Raw genomic sequence first — 7,367 nt, 5'->3', positions numbered from 1 at the left:
TGGAACATACGACCGGAAGCACAGTGCTGACGAACTACATGCACACGAAGCCAGAAACAGACGGATGCGAAAAAGGTTACAAATTTATTGCACAAAGGCAATTTCACACATTACTTTAGATTTTAAGGAAGGTTTAAAGCCGTTGTTAAAATTTGCGTCCAGTAGCTATTATACACTCGTCGCAACGTCAACGCAGCAATCGATGAAAGCTTGTGAAAATAGCTCGACATTGTGACGGTTGCTGCAATGTAATATAGTTGCAGGCCGTTCATTTTCACAAAGACTTTGAACCTTGCTTGAAAATTGAAATGTGTGAAAAAAAAAAATCCAACCTGTTTCGCAATCATCTGTTTCTGGCTTCGTGTGAATTAAGCTCGTCATCACTGCGTTTACGGTCATATGTTCCAGTATGATTCTTGCTTAACTCCCACAGTATACTGTCCTCCTCTGAGAAGTTGAGTTACGGCCTTGAGCAAGTCCATTTCTTTCAAGGGAGAGCAATCAGTAAGAAGAGGAATTGTTAGGTGTAGAGTTGGGTTACCGTTAAACTTTTTGATTTTCAGCCGTTTTTCTTCACCCCTATTTCAACAAATGGAATCGTTTAATCGGTCGTCCAGCGGAGCTCAACTTGCCAGAGGCGGACTGTACCTCCCTTCCAAGTTGGTACATGGCATTCTCGGACACCCTGTATATATTACGCAAATTAGGGCAATATGTTTTGAAACCGTGTTGTAATAAAAATTTGAAAGAATCTAAATAAAGACAATGTGTATAAAGTTATACCGTAGTCAATTTTTATGGTGTACAATTTGATAGCTGAGACTTTGTTTCAGGGGCATTCCACGGTATTTTTGACATTTATGTAGAGTCCGTAACGTGACCTTTTTTGCCATAACTTTTTAACTTACTGTTTGATTAGCATATTATTTTATTTTGATCTTTTCCTACCAACACACCAGCTCAAATTAAAATAATTTGCAAATCAAACAGCAAATTAAAAAGTTATGGCAAAAAAGGTCACGTTACGGACTCTACATAAATGTCAAAAATACCGCGGAATGCCCCTTCAGTGAAACATACAAAACGCGCTATTTACTTTAACTAAAAAAAAAAAAAAAACATTTTCAACTTCATTTAAAACGAACAAAAACGAATAATATCAAAAGAAAATCAGAGAATTTCTGGAGCAATAAAATTTGTCTCAGCAATAAAGAAAAAATTAAAAAAAAATAGAATTAGTAAATTACTATTCTATTGCTACCTTTTTTTATTTATCGCTTGTCGAATTTTGCTCATTGTTATTTTCTGTTTTTTTTAAGGGTGAATTAAAATCGAATCTGTGTTAAATTAATCGTAAATTTTCCTTCCCGTAATAACAAAACACTGCAATACAAGTACCGTATTATACATGAGACGCCTGTACTTTAAAAAAAAAAAGAGCAATTGCGACCAAGATCACGAAACATTCAGTCAAACGAAAAGCAGGTTAAAATTGCTAAATCTTAAAGTATGGAATTGGAATTTTAATCCAATCAGTAAAGTATCAGTAAATCAAGCAAATTCATATTTGTCTGATATTTGCTTATTTTCTAAAAATAAATGCTAGGATCTGAAAAAACTGGTAACTAAAAGAATTTCTCAAGGTTTGAAACTCTGTGAGTTTAAAAATATTGTATCTCTTAAGTCTTCCCTGTAATTCAAATCTGGTAAAAGGGCACATTATTTTTTTTAAAGAAAGAGTAATTAAGTAAAATGAAGCAAAATATAATAAAAATTAAAAATATTGGTTTTAATAAAAGAACATAAAGAAATAAGATTGAATGGTGATATTAAGTAAGTGATTTTTTTTTTAATTACAATAAATATAAGAAGCAAAATTATAAAAATAAACTCTAAGCCAGCAAGTAAAACTTTCTGTTAAGAAATAATGAATTCACTATTATATGACAAATGCAAATAAAATATTGTAAGTAAAGGGGATTATTACCCTCAAGTTTTACGGACAGTTACCCTCATTCAAATTGAAATTTTTAGGAACAATTGCCCTTATTCTGGCGGAAATTTATAAATACTATTATCCTCGCTCAAGGAAGGACTTTCTGGAGACTAATATAGAAATTGTACCGGCGGTTTTGGGGAACTGCTGTCGTAATTCTAATGAGGATTTGTGGGGTCTATGGACGCTATTTTCGGACTGATTCCTTCATTCTAATAAACTTTTTATCTTCATTTCTCCTTATTTCTTCAGGAGAAATTGTCTTTCCTTACTCATGTGTTCAAATCTTTTCCTGCGCTGGGATCGATGCAACAGAGCTTAACAGAATCTGACAGATACATATGCCCGATTTTTGAACTTTTGGAGGTAGAATGCACTTTTCGAGGTAGACCGTGCAAAGCCGGACGACGCAGCTGGCATTTAATAAAGTGTGGTTCTTGAAAGCTTGTTTGAATTTCATCTAATAACAAATCATTTTACTGACATTAATGTAGCGTGTTTAAATTTTTCTTTTAATTTTGAAAAAATATCTCAGAAATAACTTCATAACAAATGTTTCTAAGTATATTTGAAAGTAACTTATGAATGCTTTTGCTAAACCTATGCTAACTTTGAAACTTTTCGGAATAAAATGATTTTTTCCTTTTCTGTTCCTGGTAATAGACACAAAAACTTATTAACACACCGAAAATCAATCTTTAAAAATCTCTAATAAACAAAAGTATTAGCTTGCTTTTTTTTCCGAAACTATTTCCAAAAACAAAATTACAAAATGAGCAATATTCTATGCTTCCATGATTCCATTAATCCGAAAAAAATACTTGTTTTAATTACAAGAGTGGGTATACTATTTTTATTTTTCTGGAATTTAGATAATTACATCACAACGTCAACACCATGTCACACAATCAAAAGACAAAAAAACAAAATTTCTAAACTTTGTTCTTTTGTTAGATGATGAAACATTTTTTCGTATGATGTAATGATCGCAAAAGTTTTACGTAAGTATCTTCAAACTTTGAAGCATATTTTGATTAAAGTGATTTTTTTTCTTGTGTTATCGATAGTCTTAGAGCTGCATTTCAGCTGGAAGTATGGAGTTTTAATATTTTGGAAACTTTTTTTTAACGAATCTTTCTAGCAGAGTTTAACGTTTAACCTTGCCACAAGCGTTTTTGAATGTTCTTCTTTGCGCAAAACTTATTACACTGTTTTTCTTTCTTGCAAAAGTAATAGTTCAAGTATAAAAATCATAGTTGATTGGGATTTGAAAGAGTCATTAACCCCTAAGCACTTTACTTTATAAAAGTGGATTTTTTTTTCAAAACAATATAGAAATATATTGTCGAGCATTTAACGAGAAATGAAGTTCCACTGCTTGATTTCGACCTTGCAATGAAATGAATAAACTCTGCGCACACAATTTTTAACCATATTCTCACTTATTACTTACAAACACCACCAGGGTCGCTAGATTATCCACTCATGGCGGATTGGTGTGCAACTCCTTCGGCGTTTTACTTCGGGGACTTGTCCCTTCTAACCGCTTATGGCGGCACATTAATGAGAAGTGCATGAATTTTTAACACAGGTGCACCTCTTAACTGAAATCACGCTCGCTCTAACTATTCCAAGGTCGTGTTTTCTGCACATCTACTCGTACATAATTCAAGTAGAGAGAGACAAAGAGAAATAGTGAACAAACCGCCAGTACAGATACACGAAGAAAGAAGGGAGAAAAATAATCCAGAATCGACATTTTCAGTTACTATTTCCGCTAAATAAAGTAGTACAAAGATGAGACTGGGCGCATTTCCTTCCTCGAAAATTTTCGAATCTGTATGGTCCTGGATCGACTGTCATTTCGCTTCAGTTCTCAACGTAATAAACGGTTGAAGAATGCAATAAACGGAGCAAACCAGCACCTTTTCGAATTTAAATATGCCATTGCCGCAGAGAGCAAAAAGCAAAAGATTAGATTCAAGTAAGAAATTAAACTCTCTTTAATACCATACGTAATTTTTTTAAATAAAAATGATTTTGTTTTCTCTTACATTCCACTTTACTTGTTGTATAAGCATATTATTTAAAATATATACCTCTGATATCACGTTAAAAAGACAAAAAATAAGCAAAATGACAGTGGAAATATTCTCTCTCTTTCGCGGTTTTATTCCAAATAGCACATTTGGTTTCCTTTATTTAGAAGGAATTTTTTATTTATCTTCTTCTTCAAAAGATCTAAGATTTCGATAAAACTTTTTTATAAAAGCTTTTCTAAAACAATCAATCGATTATGAGTGAAAATAGCAAAGTTATAAGTACAGTTCTAACAAAACAAGACTTGTGATTGCATAGGTTTATATAGTCGTATATATAATTAATAATAATAAATAATAATCAAAAAACACATCCGTTGATAAACCTATCTCTTTTCTTGGAATCACAACTTAAAAGAAGCTGATTTATCATCTTGTTAAAAAACACTTCTACATTCCAATGACCTAAAATCGTTAGCGACGAATCTTCTTAAAGCAGCATTCTTTCTCGAAATGAAGTTATTTAATCCTGTCTAACAAAAAATACAATTTTAACTATTTACAGATAAATTCTAGTTAGAGATAAAAGTGGATTTTTTTCTATTTCCTTTAAATATTGTTTACTTTTAGCATAAAATGCCTTTAAGCTTAGGTTACGTTTCTTTTAATCAACAATTTAATTGTTGAAGTTTAACTGTTGAAAATGTTGCTGCTAAAATTATATTGGCTACAGAATTAAGATACATGGGTTTTCTATTACATATCGGTAAAAAAAGAATCAGATGTATCATTATTGATGTTTACTTTGTATATAATGGTGCATATTGAATTAAAACAAAAAAGTTCATGCGAAGGAAACGTTGAAATTTCTGTACATGAATATATGGTACACGTTGAACAATTATGAATGCATGTTTACCGAAATTTAACAGTGTTAAAAGCAGTCTTCTCCACCGCTAACGCAGTTTTTTGAAGACGAATGTTTCAAAATACAATGATTCAAGTAATACATTTCTTGAACTAATTAAAACCTAATTTTTAACTTCATCCTTGATATCTTATTCGGAATGAAAACGAAAATATTGAGTTTTTTGTGACGAGTAAAGACAGCACTTAAATGTGTTACATAAGGAAATGGAATCTTACATATATCACGTGAAAAAAAAGTGCAAGTTTTAAATATATTTGGTAAAGAGGGGAGAAAGTGTAGTATGTTTGTCGAGTTTTTTTGTCATTTTTGGTCTTCAGCGATAAACCCATTGACGAATCGAACTTCAGTCAAAACCCCAGACACGTGACTAAAACCTGGGTTGTGGCTGTTACTCTCGATGGAGAAGTAACACTTACTCTGACCCATTACAACCCTGAGAGAAGATTGCACAAATATTTCGTTGTCGTAAGTGCTTGCCAAAACTCGAAAAGCAAAATCAGGAGTACAGAGTGGATGTCCAATGATTTTGCTCAAAACATTTTACTGTTTACTGATTTATGAAGATTTTTTTTTATCATGATGACATATATGATGACATATGAGTCACCTGACAATTACTTCGTAAAGAACGTGAATTGAAGGGTTTTCAGCAACAAAGAGTTAGCTCCATTTTTCGGTCGTTTGGTTCATCAAGGAGTTATCCCTGGTTGATAGTTCTCCAGTTCGTTTGGTTCAACAAGGAGTGATCTCCGGTTGATAGTTCTCAATTTGTGCCCTAGAATGAGGTAGCTGCTTCATTCGCTTGAGGCAACGTGGAGTTTACTCCAGGAGATTTCCCAACAATAAAAAACGAGCTGATGTGTGCATCACATGACTTCCTTTTACTCCAATTTAAAGCTCGAAGTGAGCAAAGAAACACTTTAAATATTTTCACCCCAAGTTTGTTGCGAACCGAAGCAAAGTAAAAGTTTTATGCAGATAAATTTTCGTAATATTGGCAGTTTTAATGTGATTCAATGGTCAACCCTCTAAATATGGCCAAATTGAAACCAGATTTAAAAAAAAAGAAAAATTAATTTGAATTTTGACATTTTGAATTCAAATTATGCTTTTCGCAATCACGAGTGTGTGTATGTAGGCGTGTGTTTGTGTGTGTGGGGTATGTGTGTTTGTGTGTAAGGGGTATTTGTATGTGTGTGTAGGCATGTGTGTTTTTGTCTGTGTGCTAGCATAAGTGTGTGGGTAGTTGTGTATATGAATGTGTGTGTGGAGGGTATGTGTATGGGGGGGGGGTGTGTGTAGGCATATGTGTTTGTGTCTGTGTGCAGGCATGAATGTGTGGGTAGTTGTGTGTATGTGTTTGTGTGTGTGTGTGCGTGTGTGTGTAGTTGTGTATGTATGCGCGTGTGTGTAGGTAGGACATCGATGCAACCTGGAGACGGCTTTCGCTATAGGAGCAGCATCGTGAGAACCCGGTCGACGGTGATGCTGCAGAGGGTGCTGGCGGGAAATGAAAATGATAGGACATCAAAACAGTCAAGTGAGAACAATAAGCAATCGTGATTGCTCGAAAAAAAAAAAAAAAAACCTGCCAAATTCTTCACCCAAGTTCGTGATAAAACTTGGCGACCAAAAGCTTGGTGATATATTGCCAAGTGTTTGCCAAATTATAGCACCGCTTGAGTTTACATTGAAATTAACAATGATTTTGCAATAAAAAGGTGTAAAAGACCCCCTTTGGAACATTCGAATGCAACCAAAGCGAAGGTACACAACTACACCCCACTTGGAGTCTATGTACCAAAATTTCAACTTTCTAGGACATATCTTTCTTGAGTTATGTGAGATACATACGCACATACGCACATACATACGTACATACGGACGTCACGAGAAAACTCGTTGTAATTAACTCGGGGATCGTCAAAATGGATTCTTCAGGTGTCTATACGTTCTTAGGCATGTATCCACGTGTGGTCGGGTTGGAAAAAAAAATCAATATTCATTCGGGGACGAGAAAAAATGGAAATTAAGGCCGATTTTTGAGTGAAAATTTTTTCGCGAATACAATACTTCCTTTTTTGTAAAAGGAAGTAAAATGGATTTAACTCTTTGATGCTGCAAACCCTTCAATTGCTCGCACTATTCTACCATACTATTCAAAAACTTACTGCTAAATACTGACTTCGTCTATATAGCTGTCTCGCCATACAGACGAAGTCGGCATGTAGCAGTAAGTTACCGCTTACAAGCATTGTTTCGACAGCCCCGGTTATGCCATCCAGAAACTGTAGTTTCGTCCTTGTTGTGGACTCATCAGTGTGGAATAGACAATAACAGAGCTGCAGGCAGATGTCATCTCATTGAAGCAGAGAGTGCCACCAAACTACTAGCTAAAGTA

Source organism: Uloborus diversus, unplaced genomic scaffold (genome assembly GCF_026930045.1).
Source record: "Uloborus diversus isolate 005 unplaced genomic scaffold, Udiv.v.3.1 scaffold_11, whole genome shotgun sequence".
NCBI lineage: Eukaryota > Metazoa > Arthropoda > Arachnida > Araneae > Uloboridae > Uloborus > Uloborus diversus.
Note: the sequence above shows the minus strand (reverse complement) of the source record.